A 21,841-nucleotide genomic window follows, 5' to 3' on the forward strand; every position below is an offset into this window, starting at 1 on the left:
TATTTTTTTACCACCTTTATTAATTAAACATTTATCCCAAATTGCATGATGAGAATTCATATCGCCCATAATGATTAATTTTTTATATCTAGGTTTTCTAACATGGAATTTAAAAAAGGCACTGATATTTCGTTATTTGAACTTGAATAGATATTTACTAGGAATATGTCATCAATTTTTGTTATAATTAATTGGACTTTATCTGAATTATATTTTTTAATAGTCTGAAATGAAATAGAATTTTTAATACAGGTAGCTACCCCACCATAGCCATCATCCCTATCTTGTCTAATAATGTGATAAAATTTTAGAGTAAAATTGAAATCTTCTTTAAGCCAAGTTTCATTAATAACTATTATATCTGGGTCCTCTTTAGAGACTAAATCAGTCAGAGTATCCCTATTTGAATTGATACTTCTGATGTTCCATTGAATGATTTTTATTTTTGTTTTTAGGATCATTCTAAGTTTTAACCTATTAATCACTATCTGAATAATTTTCTAAGTCCATATATGACTTAAGGTTAGAATGGGAAAGAACAAGTTTTTTAACCATATTTAAATTATCTGGTGAAATGTTAATAAAGTTTATACATGATTTTAGGAAATCTTGTGAAGGTATTGTATCGAAATTATAATTACTATGCGATGCACTGGCATTCCAGGCTGAATTTGGATTTACATTATATGAATTAGAAGATTTTGGTTCCGATTGGGAGGATATTGGAGATTTAGATTGAGATAAGGCAGTTAAAGAGGAGTAATTCTCTGGTCTACCATTTGGAACATAAAGACATTCATCATGTGCATTTCTGTCATAACTTTGTTGGATTACTCTTCTTTTATTATTTGTATTTGATACTACCTGCTGAAATGTCCTTTTCGAAGATTTGAAATTGTGTGTTCTTCTTTCTGATGGTGAAACGGTATTGTGTTGAACAGTTTTATTATTAAGGGGTTTTACTTTAGTACTATTACTCGGAAGGGACGGAAAATCTTTTGAGTTGAAAATAAATTTGTCTTTTTCTATGTAATTTTTTGGGAATGTATTCACTAGCTTCAAAAAAAGTTAAATTTTCGTAAGACATGAGTTCTTTAATATTTTTTTGGCGTAAATATTCCGGACACGTACGCGCTGTTGAAACATGTGGACCTTTGCAAAAGAAACATTTCATAGTACAATCATCGGTATGTTTAAGTTCACCACAATTCATACATTTTTCTTTTGCTTTACAATTTGTTTTGGTGTGTCCAAATCTTAAACAATTGTAACATTGTGTTACTGGGGGAATGTACACATTAACCAATTTTGGTAGATCGTAAAAATTTATTGTTTTAGGCATTAAAACACCACTGAATGTGAACAAAACTGTACCTGTAGGTTCGTATGTAGTTGTATCCCCTTTGACTACTCTCTTATTTAGCCTTTTAGCATTCAAAATTTTAATATCGCTGTTAGTAGAACAACATTCAATAAGTTCATTTTCATTTATTTCAACATCTATTTGACGTACAATACCTTTACAAGATATATAATTAAAAGGTATATAAATTTTATAACCTTGATCTAATAAATTTTTGTTATTTAGGAATGTATTTGCAGATTGATAATTATTAAACTCTACAGAAATTCTGTTTGAACCTTTGCTTCTAATTTTATTAATATTATTTAATTTTAAATTAAAAATATCTCTTGCAATTTTTATATTATTAAAAGAACCAACTCTAATATTATTTATATTTGTTGACTCTATAAACACAAAAAACGGGCCAACATCTTTTTCAGAATACATATTGACAGTTAAATTAAATTTTTTATTTGCATTGGGATCAGGGGGGTAACCCCCCCCCCTCCACCTTATTCATAAAGAATCAGTCAGAAATGTCAAATTTTTGTCACAAAAAATGAATAAAAAATTATTTTTATCAAACTAAAATTCAAAATAACAATAAGCAAAGTACAACGCTCAAAATACCTGTTCAATTTACAAGGATAGGCCTGATTCTGCTCTATTTGGCACAAACACGCACCTCCTCTCTTCGTTGACAGCAAGCACCTCCCCACTGCACGAACGACGACAGGGGAATGTACGTCACACTCAACACAACGCATTTCTTACATTAGAGCATAGGACAAAATCAATCCTATCTGTGTTTAGTGTCCTTGGGTCGATCCCACGGTTCGTAGACTTACTACGGTTGCCTCTTCCGACTGGGGTGGGGATGCTTGAGTTACGTCACCAGAGTACACAAGAATACAAAACCCATTTATTATCACAGTTTGTTCGTGGTAATTATCTTTCAGTTTATTATTTGCTATATTATTTATCGTTTCTTAAATATCTCAGTTTACTTTATATTTTTGTATTTGAAATTTTGGTGTTGTTTTCTATAAAAGCTTATTTTGAATTATCGAAGAAACGTTATTTATTGTAGTTGTAATAATAATGTTGATGAAATTTTAGAATACCAGGCACAGGTTGTAGTGTGTAGGAAAAATATTAAAAAAAATGGAAAAAAAAGCTATGTAATTCGGTAATTCATTCAGTAGTTAATCCAGTATTGATGAAAATTCAGTATACGCGACAAATTTTCAGTGTAAAATGGAGATTGAAGTCCTAGATTTACGTAAATCCTGTATTAACATTGGTTAAACGTTAACAACCGGTTCTGATTAATTTTAAGTACCAAACTGCCTATATATCAACAGGTATCAATTTCCATAATTAGGTATTATAATCCACTAGACATCCTTATTTTATATAACTATCTTTACTATTTTCCACACATCAAAGACATAAAAACGACGATTAACAATGTTACGATTCAAATTACTGTACTCTCGTGAAGTAATTTCGGGCTTAATGTTCATTGGTTAGCCGGAAGAGACAACCGTAGTAAGTCTACGAACCGCTTGAGTACGAGCTGTCATTTCTGCGTACTCAAGCTCGACTTCGTGCTTGAGAACGGTTTATAGAACACAAATTTGATTCAAGGTCGACCTCAAGCATCGACCGATACTTGAGCATCGACTATAAATATGGGCCTAACAGGGTTCTTAGATCGAAGCTACCATCAAATAAAAAGGAAAAAGACATAAATCTAAAGGAAGAGTGGGAGACACTAGAGGCAAAAAGAAACGAATATAAAAATTATTATGATAGAAATACCAAGGTAAGAAGAGAAATAGTGCCAGGAGAGAATGTAGGTGTCAGAGAGGGTAGAGAATGGAGACCAGGTAAAATTCTGAAAAAAAAAATAGATAAGGCACCCAGATCTTATTTAGTGCAGAAAGAAAATGGGGAAGTGGTCAGGCGAAACAGTTATCACTTGAGGCCTTCCCTAGTTAAAGCGGAAATTAAGAAGAATACTGATTTTGCAGATAATAGATCATTAAACTCCTCATCTGGGAATCAGAGTTGTGATTCTTCAACCTCCCAGATGAATGCTCAAAAAAGAACTAGCGCTAGACTCAAAAGGGCTCCAGTGCGTTTTAAGGACTATCAAATTAAGGGGAAAGATGCCATATCAGTAGGTTATGATTAAGGTCACGGGGCTCTAGGCAGAATGTATGGAGACTCGTTGTCAGTTGTCACTACTTGTCAAGATCATTGTTAGAACATGGGTTTTTTAGATATGGTTGATTCTTGCAGACTTTGTTAAAAAGTATGTTTAAATAAATGTATTAAACTCAATGAAATATTATTACTGATATCGTGTCTGGAGGACAAACAAACTATTGAGCCGTATTGAAAGTTAATAGTGTTTTCAATTAATTATATAAATTGTGAGTTAAATTATCAGTTCAGTGATTGGAAAATGGAAATAAACGGCTTAAAAAATATTTAAGCTTAGGACTTTTTCAAAAAAACTTCTGTTGTGAAACTGAAAAATTAGTTTAAAAGGTTTGTTTACATAGTCTTTAAATTAAATTCAATCTGAATATGTGTTAAATTTTTAGGTAGCAAATATGTCAATCGTTTGCTTTGTTGTGGGATGCTCCAACAGATGTAACAGGAATCCTATGGGGTATTTTAGGATACGGACAGTCCCTTTTAAAAGGTTTTGGCAAGATGACGAAACCATAAGGTTGGTTCAGCAAAGAAGTGCAGTCTGTTAATAAATGTTTAAAGATCAACAAACTAAAGTTAAATGTTTTAAAGACGAAGGCTATGATAATAACAACTAAATAAAAATACTCAACTATTGATATAAATACTATTAATCTTCAAATTGACAATGATAAAATAGAAATCATCACAACAATTAAGGTAATAAGGTAATTTAAGATAATAAAACTAAACAAATTCCTAAAAAACCTTAAAATAATGAAAAAAAATTGTAAAAAATAGGAAATTACTATAAAAATGTTAGAAAAATATAAAACTACTTACAAAATCATATGAAATATATATATATATATATATATATATATATATATATATATATATATATATATATATATATATATATATATATATATAATGAACCAGAAGTATATGCTGACAACGTAAGGAAGTAAACATTATATTATATTATATATATTTATATATATATATATATAATGGGGCCTGCGTAGCGCAAGCGGTAGGATGCTTGCCTCGCAAGCCGGTGGTCCGGGGTTCGAATCCCACCGCCGGCAAGAACATCTAGACATTTTAAAAATGTCTATAGGCCCCAGGTCGACTCAGCCTGAATAAAAATGAGTAACTTGGGTAAAACCAGGGGTAATAATAGACGGTTGAAGCGTAGCACTGGCCATGTTACCTTCCTTGTATACTGTAGGCACTAGATATAGCAGACTACCCTGCTATACTCCCAAAGCCGCGACAGCGGTATAAAACGGGAGACTATTATTATTATTATATATAATGAACCAAAAGTATTTGCTGACAACGTAAGGAAGTAAACGTTAAATAGTGGGTTTGCAGCAATATTGCTGCAAACCCACTATTTAACGTTTACTTTATATATATATATATATATATATATATATATATATATATATATATATATATATATATATATATATATATATATATATATATATATATATATATATATTATATATATATATATATATATATATATATATATATATATATATAGGCAAAAGTATAGAGAAAGTGCCGATGAAGTTAGCTACAAATGAGGGACAGATTTGTATTTGGCAGTGTTGCCATATCACAAATAAATCACGAAAGAGCATGTGATATATTAATTACATTCTTTTTAAGTTTTTTGGTTTTTAAGTTTTTAAAAGAAGTTTAATAAATTTAAATTTAATTTATTATAATTTAAATTAACTTTAATTTTTTATTCAGGTACCATTTCGTCCCAAAATTATAAGAAAATAGTCATAAAATTGAAATCTACTGAACATCTGTTGCAATCTGGCAACTAGTGTTTTAAAAGTTTTGACAGTATTGCCAAGTTAGTAGATAAACAGAGTTACTTCTGGAGCGGAAGTGACGCCACTCTAGGCCACGCCTCCCTGGTGACGTAGGAACGTCCCCCGTGTCTCAAGACCACGCCCTCGGCCAATGGAGACGTAGGTACGCCTCTCGTGTCTCTAGGCCACGCCCCTCGGCCAATGGTGTCATAGGAACACCTCCAAGTAAACGCCTGACCAATGGTGACATAGGAACGTCCCCACTCGTGATGTTAGAACATATCCTCGACCAATGGTGGCATAGGATTGTCCCCTCGTGACGTTAGAACATATCCTCGACCAATGGTGACACAGAAACGCCCCCAAGTAAACGCCTGACCAATGGTGGCATAGAAACGTCCCCTCGTGACGTTAGACCATATCCTCGACCAATGGTGATACAGAAACGCAACACTCGTGACGTTAGAACGTATCCTCGACCAATGGTGGCACAAAAACGCCCTACTTGTGATGTCAGAACGTATCTATATCCAATAGCGGCACCATGACATCGAATTGAGTTCATCCTCGTGTCTCACCGACCAATGGTGACATAGGAACGCCCCCAATGGGAAAGTGTGCATCGACGTCCAATAAAAACGACGTACATCGACCAATGGTGAAGGCTATCACGAAAAGACACCCAAACGCCCCCCCATTCCCCATAATAACGAAGATACGCCTCAACGTACACCAATGAGAACGACTGGTGGAGACGTATCACGAAAATACACCCAAACGCCCCCCATTCCCCCAATAATAACGAAGATACGCCTCGATGAATACCAATGGCGACAGCCGAAAAGAAGACGATTTGACAGCCGAAAAGAAGAAGACAAATTAACGTTGACAGACAAAGATAAGAAGTGTGTAATTTTTAATCAACTTCGTATATATTTTATAGACGATGATTAGCGTAAGAACTTTCGTAAATTTTCTCAATTTATATTTTACGAGTAATTTTTAATATACCTCATATATATTTTATCCACAACAATTAGCGTAATAGCAAAAATTCGTTTATTTTTCAATATATATTTTACGAGTAATTTAAAATTCCAACCAGCGGATGTGCATTTGCTATTAAGATTTCTCACACGTCGCAGGAAACACGTGCAACAATTTTTTTCAAGAATCAGCTTATTAGTCATTAGACACCGGACGTAATATGACGCCAAATATTGCTAACGAGAACTTTACCGGATATTATTGCATTCCTTTTTAACATTCTCTCACACTTCAGCGTTTTCACAGTCGAGAATATCCGGTGCACGTGTAACACGATTGAGCTTGTTATATTTCCGGTCGAGTTACATCATACCAGCCTGTCTATTTAATGAACGAATACATTTTGTACTTCCATTCTGCAGTCAACATTTGCAAAAGCCACAGTGGTCGTTTGTGTTACAAGAAGCTTAGTGGTAATGTGTTCGTTTGGTGTTTGTGCTACAAATAAAAATTAAAAAGTGATTACTATTTTATATATTTTAGAGGGCTCGTATTTGATTTTATACACCATCATTCTAAGTTTGTCATATTGTTAATTTATTTCTGCATTAATTAAAACATGCAATATTATTTGTAAATATGTTTAATTTTCTCGTTTTTAAAGTAGAACACTGCATTTCACAGATAATAAAGTAGATATTGATTAAAAAATAGAAGCACGCAAAAAAAATATTTCGATGGTAAATTAAGAAAATATATATTGTTGCAGATGGATCTAGCAAAAATGAATGCATCATCTTTGGTTGCAGAACGCAAAGTAATAAAAAAATTGGTAGATTTGCCAATTGGGATACCCTTTCCAATTCACTCAGGAAAAGTGGTAAACACAAAATTTGGGGAAGCAGTTCTATTGGATTTAGGTACTGAAGTCGTGTTCCTGCCTCATCGGGTGACTGTCCAGCCTCTGACATCATTTAAAACAGCTGAGCATTAATAAAAATACTGGTGAGTTTTTACATTTATTAATATTTTATTATTTATTCAATCATGAGTTGTGACATTGGTAACCTCAGTAGCGATATTGTAAAACATTTAGTTAAGGCGCGAAATGTTTTGTTTCAAAATTATACACTGCGAGAAGCGAATGTTTGGTTAAAACACATCAAGAGACATTTGACTTTGTTTACTAAAGCGATTCGGTGTGGAGACTTGAAATTAGCTAAATTACGACAACTACAGACAAACGCAGGCCATTTAAAGACAATTAAATTGGAAATTAAAAATTTCGGTCTTTGCGTGGGTGGCGGAATCTTATATACTAAAACGCTAAGCCCTTTTCTTGTCCACCACTTTACTCAAAAACCATATTAGATAATTCAAATATTTTTTCGGAATATTATTAGTATTACGTATGAGATTGTCAAGATATACTTTTGGTACAAAAATTCACTTCCGGTTTTGAGATGACCGGAAGTTAAAATTTACTTTAAGTTTTAGACCCCACAATGTATATATGGATCGAAAGGTCTCGTCGAGACGAATCTAAATATGTACTTCCGGTTGCGATCCGACACTGGAAGTGACCCGAAACGCGCATAAAACGTCAAGATAGAGCAAATCTGACACCGGATTCGTGATCAGCATGCAAAATTAACTGCTAAATGATAACATTGTAACAAAAAACATTGTTTTCGACGAAATATTTCGTGATATTTAATACACTTTTTACTTGCATTATTATTGATGAATGTTATGTATATTCTTGCTTATATTGTTTGTATTGATCTCTTAATTTTTCTCGCAAAATAAAAATTTCATTTAAAAAACTCGATGTCGAGTTGGTCCGCTAGTTAATAATGAACATCGTAGAGTTAAATGGGAAGATGTAAATTTCGTATTTTCGAGTAGAGTCAGAACGGGTATAATTATTAATTTAGGACACAAAAATTTAATGAAATTTTTCAGGGACTATTTTAAGTTATTTAAAATTCGAATTAAAAACATTTAAAAAAATTTAAATATGATAAAATGTAATATGACATTATGTGGAGAATTTATTAGAAAATCAAATCAAGGTGATATTAACCAATTTAAATATTTCAAAACCAAAAATGCTGTCCTGGACGCAGGAACGGACTTAGTTTTATGGTTTCATAGAAACGTAGTCGATAAATTAATGCCCAAGCTATCAGAATTTGAAGAAAAGGGATCAGGGTGGGCTTTGAAAAAAATAGTTTCTTTAGAAGTCAATATAAATAAATATGAAGTGGGAAATGGAGCTTCGTCGTTCATTAGACTACCAGAACCAATCCAAAAGAAGCATGCATGTATTAATAATAAAAACGATGATGAAGCATGCTTTTTTTGGAGCATAGTTTCGGTGATTTATCCATGCAGTTTAGATCCTACTTCTTCATATCCACATTATGCGACTGTCTTAAATATCGATGGGCTAGAGATACCTATGACTATAAAGGGTATTTCAAAATTTGAAAAGTTAAATAACATTTCTGTAAACGTTTACGGGTTAGAAATAAATGTTGCCAAAGAGAGAACATTTTACGTAACAACACCGGTAAGGCTATGCAAAACCAAATTAACTAAACATGTATATTTATTGATTGTGTAGGATAAATATTTTCCAAAATTGAATGACTACGAAGCACCTATGGTTCACGATGAATCTGTAGAAATTAAATATCATTATTGTATGATTAAAGATATGTCTCGACTCATGTCTAGTCAGTTGAGTAAGAATCGTAATAAAAAAAATTTATGTGACAGGTGTTTGAATTATTTTAGCAGTTTTAACAGATTAAACGATCATACAAAATATTGTGAGAAAATCAATGAATGTAAAGTTTCATTTCCATCATACCAGAATGTTGAATTTAAAAATCATATGTATAAACAAACGACACCTTTTGTCGTCTATGCTGATTTTGAGTCAATGTTGCACAAAGTTAAAAACAGTCGGTTAAAATGCAAAACAACTAAATATCAGCAGCATAAGGCCTTTAGTGCAGGTTATTACGTAAAATGTTCTTACGATCAATCTCTGTCGTTTTACCGAAGTTACTCAGGTGAAGATTGCGTGGAGTGTTTTGCTGAAGAAATGTCTAAGTTGGCGGCATTTGTGCAAGGAAAAATTAAAGCTATTGTACCTATCATTGCTACACCCAGTTTTAAGATGCATCTAATGCCACATTTGCGAAAAAACGTTTTCAGATAAGGATGTAATTGTTCGTGATCATGATCATTTTACTGGAGATTTCCGAGGATTCACACACCAAGTGTGCAATTTAAATTTCAAAAAACTTTTCGTTGTCCCAATTTTTTTTCATAATCTCAGTGGTTACGATTCACATATAATGATTAGAGATCTAGCGAAAAAGGGTAGTATCAGCCTACTACCAATAAATAAGGAAAAGTATATTTCTTTTACAATAAACGATTCCAAATCCAGCATATGGCTGAGATTTGTTGATTCACTGAGATTTTTAAATTCGTCATTGGACAAGTTGGCTGCCACAATTACAACCTGAGGATTTAAGATATTTAGCTGGTGAATTTTCAAACGCGAGTACCAAACAAATGGAATTATTGAAAAGGAAACGCATATTTCCATACGAATATATTGATTCTTTCAATAAATTGAATGAAACACAACTACCATCAATTGATAAATTTTACAGCTCATTATCAGGTGAACACATCTCCAAAAATATGTATCATCATGCACAAACAGTTTGGCAGTCGTTCGGTATTAAAAATATTTTGGAATATAGCATGTTGTACATGAAGACAGATATTATGTTACTGACATGCATTTTTTTAAATTTTCGACAAAAATGTCGAGCCACATACTTGATTCTGCATGGTACTATACCATGCCAGGGTTTTCATGGTATGCAATGCTAAAGTATACTGGATGTAAACTTGAACTACTGAATGATATCGATAAAATCATGTTTATTGAGAAAGCTATCCGAGGTGGCATAAGTTAAGTAAGTAATCGATATTATGAGGCAAATAACAAATACATGCATAATTATGATCCATCAAAGCCTAGTAAATATTTGCTATATTTAGATGTCAACAATTTCTATGGTTGGGCAATGTCTCAATTCTTACCATATGGAGGTTTCGAGTGGGTTGACCCCAATATTGATGTTCTTAGCATTCCTGACGACGCGGATATGGGGTACATACTACAAATGGATTTGGAATACCCAGAACACTTGCATGACTTACATCGAGATTTACCGTTTTGTTGCGAACATCGTATTCCACCAAGAAGTAAGCTTCCAAAACTTATGACCACCCTTTACCACAAAAAAGAGTACACTTTGCACTATCGCAATCTAAAACAAGCTCTGAATGCAGGACTCATACTAAAAAAGATTCACCGGGACCTGAAATTCAAACAGAGCGCTTGGCTTAAGCCGTACACCGATGTTAACACCAGATTGCGAACCGCAGCAACTACAGCATTTGAAAAAGACTTGTACAAGTTAGCGAGCAATGCCATCTTTGCATCGCATCTTTGCATTGAATGGCAATCGAACTTAACAAAACAGCTTATTTTCAATAAACCATTGTACATCGGTATGTCTATTTTAGATATATCCAAAGTATGTATGTTCGATTTTCATTATAACTTTATGTTGCCATATATGGGAGTTGAAAATTGTAAGCTGATGTATGGGAACACTGACAGTTTTATCTATGAAATAAAATGTGATGACATTTACAGAGATGTTATTAAAGCAAATTTATCTAAATTCGATACATCAGACTAATCTGAGAATAATATTTATAAAATACCTCAAGTCAACAAAAAAGTTCTCGGAATGATGAAAGATGAGACAAACGGTCGCATTATGACTCATTTCGTTGGACTTAGATCTAAAATGTATTCGTTCAAGATCAGTACGATGGATGAGGATCGAAAGGCATTGTGGGATAAATACAAGAATAATATGGATGATGCAAATATTGAAAGAATATTGTAAATAATAATTTAGGTGTCACAAAAAAATCTAAGGGGGTTAAATACTCAACGGTAAAAAATGACATTAGTTTCGATGATTATGTTAAGTGTTTAAACGAATTTACAACTAAAAGCGTCTCCCAATCAACGTTACGTTCCTACGCCCATGATCTCTTTACAATAACACAAGAAAAAATTGCATTAAGTCCGTACGATGATAAACGTTACTTGCAACAAAATGCTTATGACACGTTACCTTGGGGTCAATATGAAACCACAATGATTGAGTAAAACAATAAACAAATTAATAAATGAAAACATAACCAACTTTTACAATTTTCGCTGTTAACTGAAAACCTATGTATTCAACAGAATCTTGTAAAGTGAATGCTGTAATTACATGTTTATATCTAAATAAAAATTAAATTAAATTAAAAAGTATTTTATTCCTGTAAAATAACAAAAGACAAGTTGGTTGACTAGTAAAATAACTTTATTAAAAAAACATATGCTGTGCTAAAATAAGCGTTGAAAAACGAATGTTTTTAATTGTTTTTTCACTTTATCAAATCATTTTATGAACTTAATACGAATAGAAATAAAAGACATGTTTAGATACATACTATTTTATTTATTCACAATTATCCAAATCATTTATAACTTTAATTTTATAACACCATACATATTCTCTCAAAGCTTGACTTAACAAAGTACTGGAGAAATTTCGATATCGATGTTTGCAAGTATGATGATACACCGTGTGCTGTCCTCCGGTGGCGTGTCAATCGGGAGCTGACAGCCGTGCCGGACGCATCAAGGAATTTGGATATTGGTCAAAATACTTGGGAATTCCAAGTTTGGCCAAATCCAAATTTCTAATTGACTCGATGCAGGGAAATTCTACTTTTGCTACGTAAAACAAAGGATTTGTTTTACATAAAAGCAGGTAGATTTTCTCTCATCGGTCAGTCGAGCTTGCCTCTTCTACTGTAGACCTAGTCGGTGCTATTATTGTTTCTACTAAGTTATTGTTTTATTTCTGATTTCCTATATACCATTTTATTTTAGCATTATTGTATATTCAGACCTTTTCAGGTTAGAATATTACATTGATCTATATTTGTTCATGTACGGATTGTTTGATATTTTATTTGATTATTTTGATTGTTTATTTTTCTTGTATTTTGTGTCTAAGTTGTTCTTCCGTAAGTTAAGAACACTTAGAAATATTTATCTTGCTTTTTCTATTTTATATTTTGATTTGTACTTTGTCTAAGTAGTTCTTTCCGGTAAGTCAAAGAACTCTTAGAAATATTTCTCTGAATATTTGACTTGTTATTTTAATTGTGCGTCTAAGCCGTTCTTTTCCGGTAAGTCAAAAGAACACTTAGAAATATTTTCATAATCATTGTTGCATTATTATTTCCGATATTTTATCTAAGATATTTTCTTCCTTAAGTTAAGAAAATACTTAATACATTTGTCTCTTTTATTTTCTATTTTATGCTAAGTTGTTTCTTCTGTAAGTCAAGAAACACTTAGCAATATTTCCACATCTTTTCTGTATTTGATTTTTCGTATTTGTAAGTCGTTTCTTCCGTAAGTCAAGAAACACGTATAAATATTTGTATTCTTATTTTTCCATATTTTATTCTCTTGTTTGTTTTCACTCTAAGTTTTTTCTTCCGTAAGTCAAGAAACACTTAGAAATATTTCCATACCTTGTTTCATATTTACATATTTCATTTCTCTGTATTTCTGTCCTAAGTTGTTTCTTCCGTAAGTCAAGAAACACTTCGGAATATTTCTGCACTTTTCTATTCTTTTATCTTGTGTATTTTACTGTTAATTCTAAGTTGTTTCTTCCGTAAGTCAAGAAACACTTAGAAACATTTTCTTTGCATTGTACTTTTATACCATTTTATTTTTCTTGTTTACTAAGTTATTCCTTCCGTAAGTCAAGGAATACTTAGACTATTTTACCTGTTCTGTTTTCTATTTTTGATCTGTTATTTTGTAACTGCTCCTTGGAACTGTCACCTATAACAGATACTTGTCACGGTAACCGTTATTTTATACCAGTAGCAGTATTAAACCATTTCATCAGTGACAAGCAAAGATGGTCAACACCCGGTCTAATTCCGAGGACAGGAAGAAGTCCGCAGAGCCGGCGATGGGTCCTACAGGCCCAAATGCCCCCTTTCGGCAACATGGCGCCCAACCCACAAAATCCGAATCCACGACCCCAGAACCGTCTTCAAGCCAGCCTTCCACAGCTGACTTCATTTCTGCCCTAATGCAAGCGATGACGGCCCTATCCACTACTCAAGGCACTACACCCCAGATGCCTCAACCTGAGCCACCGAAGCCCAGGATTACATATATGAAGCCCCCTCAATTCTCAGGCCGGGACCCTGAAAACCCTCTCAACTTCCTAACCAAAGCTGAGAATTTCCTAACCAAATATGACGTAGACGAGGACAACTGGATAGACTATCTCATCGACAACTCACTCCACGGCGATGCGAAGAAATGGGCCCAGAAGTTTTCACACACGGACCTTCCATACGACACCTTCCGAGACCGTCTCCTAAGGAAATACAACGACCCTGCCGTGATTTCAGCCTTGACGTCGAAACTTCATGGAGAACATCAACGGAAGGATGAACCCACGGAAGATTTCATCAATGGTAAAGCAGCCTTATTCAGACGTCTCGCCAGTATTGGTGTTTCTTCCGAACTATAAGGTTGGCTCGTGAAGCGTGCTTAATTACATTTTGCTCGAATTTAGGCAGGTTTGTTTTGGTTTGTTATTTCATAAACTCATAGATAAGGTAAGTACAAGTTTATAATTTTATAATGAGTAACTCTTCCGACGGGGATGCTTCCCCGTCTGGAAAAGACCCACCAGATGGAAACGGTAGGCAAAACGAAATGGAAGTTGATAACAAAATATATAATTTAGACAACAAATATGTTTCGACTGACATTGGACCGTACTATATTGTTGTAGAACCAGTAGATAAAAATAGTCGATTATCAGCGGTAAAAGTTGGTTATTATCTATTTAAACATACTACTTTTAATAAAGATGTTATTGATATAAAATTGATTGGTAGAAATAAAGTAAAAATTATTTTTAAGACTTATAATATCGCAAATGCTATTATAGAACATAAATTAATAAAAGATAATAATTTGATCGCTTATATACCTATATTTTTTAACCATAAAAAGGCAATTATTAGAGAGGTTGACACTTTTTTGACCGAAAAGTATATATTGGAGAATATTGAAAGTGAGCAAAAAGTTGTAGAAGTAAAAAGAATGAAACGTAAGATTATTGATTCCGATAATGAGACACAGTTTGTCCCAAGACAGATTATCGTGTTAACATTTTTAGGAAATAATTTGCCAAAATATGTTAAAATTGATTTAGTGAGATTTGCTGTTGAGCCATACATATATCCTGTCGTACAGTGTTTTAAGTGCCTTCGATATGGTCATACAGCAAAATACTGCAGAAGCACTATGACTAAATGTAAAAAATGTGGTCAAAACCATGATGAAAATGACGATATCGAATGCACTTCTAACGCTTATTGCATATACTGTGAAACGCATGACCATCAGTCCATATCAAAAAATTGCCCGAAATACCAGGAACAATTAAAAATTAAAAAGATCATGTCTGAAAAAAATGTATCATTTAAAGAAGCTGAAGGTATTGTAAGAAATCCGTCTTACGCTAAAATAGTAACACATAATAATTTTGATATTTTAAATAACCTAAATAATTTCCCTGAGCTGAATGGTAATATTGATACGAACAATTCCTCTTCCACGAGTAATAAAAATTGGGTACCACGTCCTCATTTCCAACAGCCGAAAAAGCGTAAAGTAAGTTCGCCACTTTCAGTTAATAAACCCCCTTCATTTAAACTTAAAAATAGCGCACCAGATCCTGTTATTCCTAATCCACACAGGGAAGCCTGTGTGGGAAGCCTAGGTACAATACAATATAGTGATAGTGATAGTGATGAAAATTATTATTAAGTAGATGATAAATATATTGCAATGGAATTGTAATTCCATTACTAAAAATAAAGCTAATCTTGCTAATTTTCTTAACCATTACTCCATTAAATTTGATTTAATTATACTTAATGAAACTTGGTTATCTAAAAAGAAAATATTTCATTTACCAACTTACAATCTATTACATGTAGACAGAACTGATGGATTTGGAGGCACTGCTATACTTATCAAAGATTCCCTATCCTATCATGAAATTTCAATCCGTAAAAACTTTAATTCCAAAATAGAAGTATGCGCAGCATATATCGATGAATTTAAGATATCCTTAGCCTCTATTTATAAATCTCCCAAAATAAAAGCAACTAAGACTGACTGGAGTAATCTTTTTTCACAACTACAGGGTGATGTCATTATATGCGGTGACTTTAACTGTCATCACAGCCTTTGGGGTTCTACAATAGATAATTCACAAGGAAATCGACTTGTAGAGGCTATAGACGAAACTAACCTGATTATTTTAAACGACGGACGATCTACTAAGATAGTCAGGCCCAACGAACGACCTTCTGCCATAGATCTTACTTTTATCTCACCTAGTCTTTTAAGTTACTCAGAATGGAATCCTCTAAATGATACATCTGACCATCATGACCATCTCCCTATCCATATTAATATATCTCGGGAATATATCCCCACTAACAAAACACCCTCTAGAAAATGGATTGAATCCTCAGCTGACTGGACGCTTTTTCAAAACCTAATTGAAACACAAATTTATAACAATAACAGCAATAATAATTCCTTTGAATTTTTCATGAAAATAATAAATGATGCAGCTTCTAAGTCAATAAAATCTCGTTCAGGTAAAAGTAAAAAACCTCCAAATCCTATTTGGTGGGATAATGAATGCACCTTAATTGTTAATAATAGGAAAGATGCTTATCTGCAATATAAAAATACTACGAATTACGAAAATTATCTCAAATTCAAGCATATTCAGGCCAAAGCTAAATTACTTTTCAAACAAAAACAACAATTATGCTGGAAAAATTTTATTAATAAATTAAATAAAAATACCCCAATATCAAAAATTTGGAGTTTTATAAAAAACATATCTAACAAAAACTCAACTTTTAAAAAACATCCTATATCTGAAGAACTAATAAACCAAATTTTTGATATTGTAGCACCTAGTTTTGTCCCAAATATGCTTGAAGGACCGAAAGAGAACATTGTCAGCCACTATATGGATGCATCTTTTGATACAACGGAATTTGAAGCTGCAATTAAGACCTCTAGATGTACTGCTCCGGGTAATGATTTTGTTACATATGACATTATTAAAAATCTCCCCCAAGTTGCTAAAGAATTTATAATAAATATATACAATGATTGGTGGGTGAATGCAAACTATATCGAGCAACTTAAACAAATTACCATTTGTTTAATTTTAAAACCAACTAAAGATAAAAATATGCCTTCTTCTTATCGCCCTATATCTTTAATGTCATGTATAACTAAAACTTTTGAAAGAATGATAAAAACAAGACTGGAGTGGTACATAGAGTATAACAATATTTTACCTAGTACTCAATATGGTTTTAGAAGGGGATATGGTACTTTGGACGCAGTAACTCATTTAGTAAATGACATCCAAATTACTTTTTCTGGTAACAAGTATCTAGCTTGTTTATTCCTAGATATAAAAGGGGCTTACGACTCTGTAAATATAAATATACTTAAACAAAAAATGATTAGTATTGGTCTTAGTGAAACGACTGCCCTAAATAGATTGCAACTATATTTTTCTAGACATGTCTATATTAGAGATCATAGAAATGTGTTACATGGTCCAAGGATTGTTTATCATGGGTTACCACAGGGATCAGTACTTAGCCCCATACTATTTAATATATATTCTGCCAATATTCATTCACTATTTCATGACTCCGTAAATTGCATACAATATGCAGATGATATATGTATATACACCATCCAAAATAGTTATGAAGCATGCACGGAAGCTCTTGAGAATATTATGCATAAGGTAAGTATATGGACAGAAGAAACAGGCATGACACTTTCAACAGAAAAATGCTCTATCATGTTTTTTACCAGGCATAGACTACGTGCTCCAGAGAGATTAACTCTGTGTGGACGTACCCTGTCGGTAGTTAAAGAGTTTAAGTATTTAGGTATTATTGTTGACACCAAGTTACTATGGTCGAGCCACATAAGTCACTTAATAAAAAAATGTGAGAAAGGCTACAATCTACTTAGGTGTGTAACAAATCGAAGTTGGGGTGCAGCTCCTGGTATAGCTTTATTATTTTATAGAGCCTACGTGCGTTCTATCATTGACTATGGATGTTGTTTATACGGATCCTCTTGTAATACAAATCTAAACAAAATAAACAGAGTTCAATATAAATGTCTTAGAACTTGCATCGGTGGGATGGTATCATCACCGGTGAAAGCAATACTGGCAGAATGTAATGAGTTACCTTTGGACTTACGTCGGCAACGGTTATCACAAAAATATCTTTTAAAACTAAAATCCCTTGAGTCAAACATGATCAACAAATTAAGTGATATTGCAAAAGAAGACCTAACAAACCGCTATTGGAAACTAAAAAATTCTCCCCCACTTGCAGAAGCTTTTGTTGAGACTAATGCTTATCACATTTCTTTTAGTAAAAATAAAAAATTGTTTATGTATAATATACCCTTTAGATCACTAATAAAACCACACAGAGTTATAATACCCCATTATACAGAATATGATCATATAAACCATACCCTTTTAAAATCTATATTGGATGGATTAGTCAATAAGATATTTATATATACAGATGGATCTAAAACAAAACACGGAGTTGGTTGTGGAGTTTTTATTCAAAATACAAAACAATCATTTATGTTTAAATTGCCATCAATATGCAGCATATATACTGCTGAACTTATAGCAATTTTGAAGGGCATTACTTGGTTAATATCAAATAATTTACGAGAGGGGGTAATACTAACTGATTCTAAGACAGCCTTGGAGTCAATAAAAAGTATACAATTTGAAAGAATGAAATGCCCTTTATTATGCAATTTAAAAAAATTGATAGCAGAATTAAATATCACATTTGTATGGGTCAAAGGCCATATAGGTATACTAGGTAATGAAAAAGCTGATAGTTTGGCCAAGGAGGCAGTACAAAACGGAGTTCATTGTAATATTTGTACAATACGTGACATCTCTAATTTGATTAAAAATAAAATAATGTTAAAATGGGAACGACAGTGGGAAAACGTTGTAGAGAACTCACAAAATACGTATTTTAAAATACATCCAACCCTACCATCTCCACCCCAATATATTTTCAATTATTCCACGTCAAAATTCTTCTCGGCAAGTGTTTTTCGACTTAAAACAAATCATGGGCGATTTCCATCGCACCTTGCTAAGCTGGGCATTATACAGTCATCGGCCTGTAGTTGTGATCAGAACTCTTACGGAGATCTCAACCATATATTCTTCGGTTGCAAAAAACATGTAAAAAAATCAGATGATTTAATTCGTAAACTAATTAAAATGAAATATTTTCTTCCATTAAATCTATCACACATTTTATTAACTGCCAATAGAAACACTTTAGAACTTCTAGTAAATTTTATTAAAGAAGTAAAAATAGAAATTTAAAGCAGCATAACCCACAACTTTGTATTCATATTATAAGAAAAGTTCTGTATACAACTTTCTGTGGCAAATGGACTTGATTCCGTGCCATTATCCTTCCACACACACACACACAGACGTCTCGCACCATACACCCCTGAGGACCAGAGATGTATCACCATAGTAAACCAACTGAGACCCGACATCGCGATCTGCCTACGAGTCAACATTCCCAAGACCGAGGAGGACCTCCTGACCATAGCCCAGGGAATGGAAGCAGACACCCGCCGGAACACCGTCGCCAGCAATAAACCCCAGCAGCAACCCCAGCAGCAATCCCAACAGCGACAGCAGTACCGTCCCCCACGTCACAACACACCACGCCACCCTGAAGCGATCGAGGAATGGAGGAATCCCAACAACAGACAGTCCAGGATGCCACCAATGAGCCAACCACCACCTCCACTACCTCAGAACCAGGGAAACGCCAACAGGGGCGCCAACTAAACCCTGTTGTGAAGATGGTGCCCCAACTGAACCCGATTCAGACGCGACCCTCGGCGACAGGCCTCCCCCAACTCCATGGAAGGATCAACGAACAACGTGTGAAGATCTTGGTCGACACCGGTGCATCTGGGAACTTCATTCACCAGAGATTGATCCAGAGACGAGACCTGCAACGAGGATCAGGATTGGTTCAACTGGCGTACACGGGCAGCACGTCCCGCACCCTAGGGACTGCTGAAGTCAAGATTAACATCGAGACTCTGGAGTCAACAGTCAACTGCGTGGTTATGGAGAACTTGAACCACGACGTTGTGTTAGGGATGCCTTCGTTGGAGCAGGAAGAGGCCAATGTAGACATACCACGTAAATGTCTACACGTCGGTACCACCTGCAGAACCACTGTTTACTGGAAGAACCCAGCAAAAAGGCAATCCAAGACACAGCGGCCCCCATCAAGCTCCATCCTTCTCTTTTCAACAAATTGAAAAGTTGATTCAAGAGTACGATGACGTTTTCGACGACCGTCTACGCCAGCCGACCACCAAGGCCACCGAGATGAAAATCGAAGTGACCGACGCCACGCCTATCAACGTTAAGCCCTATAAATATTCCACGGAGAAGAAGCAGATAATGGCCAAGGAGGTGAGAGAGATGCTAGCCGCAGGAGTCATCCGCCCCAGCAAATCTCCTTACAATAGCCCGGTGGTTATTGTAACCAAGAAGGATGGCACTTCCCGTTTCTGCGTAGATTATAGGAAGCTTAACAACGTGACCATCGACGAAGCCTCCAGCATGCCACCAATCCACGACTCCATTAAAGAGATTGGCACGGCTCAGATCTTCACCACCTTAGATCTGAAGAGTGGATTTTGGCAAGTCCCCTTGCACAAGAACTCCAGCCCGAAGACAGCTTTCAGCCTGCCTGACGGGTCCTCCTATGAATTTACCGTGATACCCTTCGGCCTCAAGAACGGACCAGCTGTGTTCCAGAAGCTCGTGATTTCAGTCTTTGCAGGATACATCGATGTATTCATCAAAGTATACATGGATGATATCATCATCTATTCAGAAGACTGGACCCAACACCAGAACCACCTCCGCCTGGTTCTAGAGAGACTTCGGACGCACGGACTATGGGCATCCCTTAAAAAATGTAAATTCGCAGCAGACGAACTGGAGTACCTGGGACATAAAATCACCTCCGCCAACACCCAACCTCTGGAGAAGCACGTGGAGAAGATCAAAGGCTTCGACACTCCACGGACGATGAAGCAACTGCGAAGCTTCTTTGGGACAGCCAACTGGTTGAGAGATTTCATCCCTCGATTTGCAGACATCATCACGCCTTTGACGGATCTCACCAAGGGCAACAAGAGTCGTCTACACTGGACGGACGCCGCAGATGCCGCCTTCCAACGTCTCAAGACCGAAATCGAGTGAGATCTCCTACTCCATCGACCAGACGCGTCCAAACCATTCTGCCTCCAGACGGATGCCTCCGATGTCGGCATGGGCGCAGTCCTGTTCCAAGGAACCCAAGACGACAAGAGAGTCATCACATACGCCTCCACGAAGTTAAAGCCAGCAGAGACTCGTTACCACATTAACGAGAAAGAGTGCCTCGCATTAGTTTGGGCACTCAAGAAGTACAAGCACTTCCTCCAGGATCAGCACTTCACGCTGTACACCGACAGCCAAGCTCTCCTGTGGCTTCATCGGTTCAAGGAAGACAAGGCCAAACTATCCCGTTGGGCCTTGTTACTTCAGGAATTCAACTTCACCCGGTACATATCCCGGGGAAGGTGAACGAACTCCCCGATCACCTGTCCAGGAACCCAACCACAGAAAGAGAAGAAGCTGACCAAGACGAGGAAGTGGTGAGACTTAGCAGGCCTACAACAGACGTGGAAGAAGACGAATCCTTCCCCCTATTATGTATGATGGAGGACGTCGACGAGGACGAGGACACCAACCCCATCCTCGATGATCTGGTTGACCTACCACTCCAGGATAAAATCCGGAGAAGCCACCAGACACACCACGGGATGCAGCGGTTTCGGAGACGCTATCTAAAGATCTCTGGACATGGATCACGGAACGAAGTCGAGGAAAACCTTCTCCGTGAATTTGTAACGAAAATATTTTGCTTACCATAGGGTAAGAACATGGGGGTAGAAATAGGGGACAGAAACTATGGGGGCGAAGATAGGGCAAGCAAAACAATCGTTACGTATGCGAACGACACTCAGTTGGTTGTT

The sequence above is a fragment of the Diabrotica undecimpunctata genome, chromosome 2 (assembly GCF_040954645.1).
Source record: "Diabrotica undecimpunctata isolate CICGRU chromosome 2, icDiaUnde3, whole genome shotgun sequence".
NCBI lineage: Eukaryota > Metazoa > Arthropoda > Insecta > Coleoptera > Chrysomelidae > Diabrotica > Diabrotica undecimpunctata.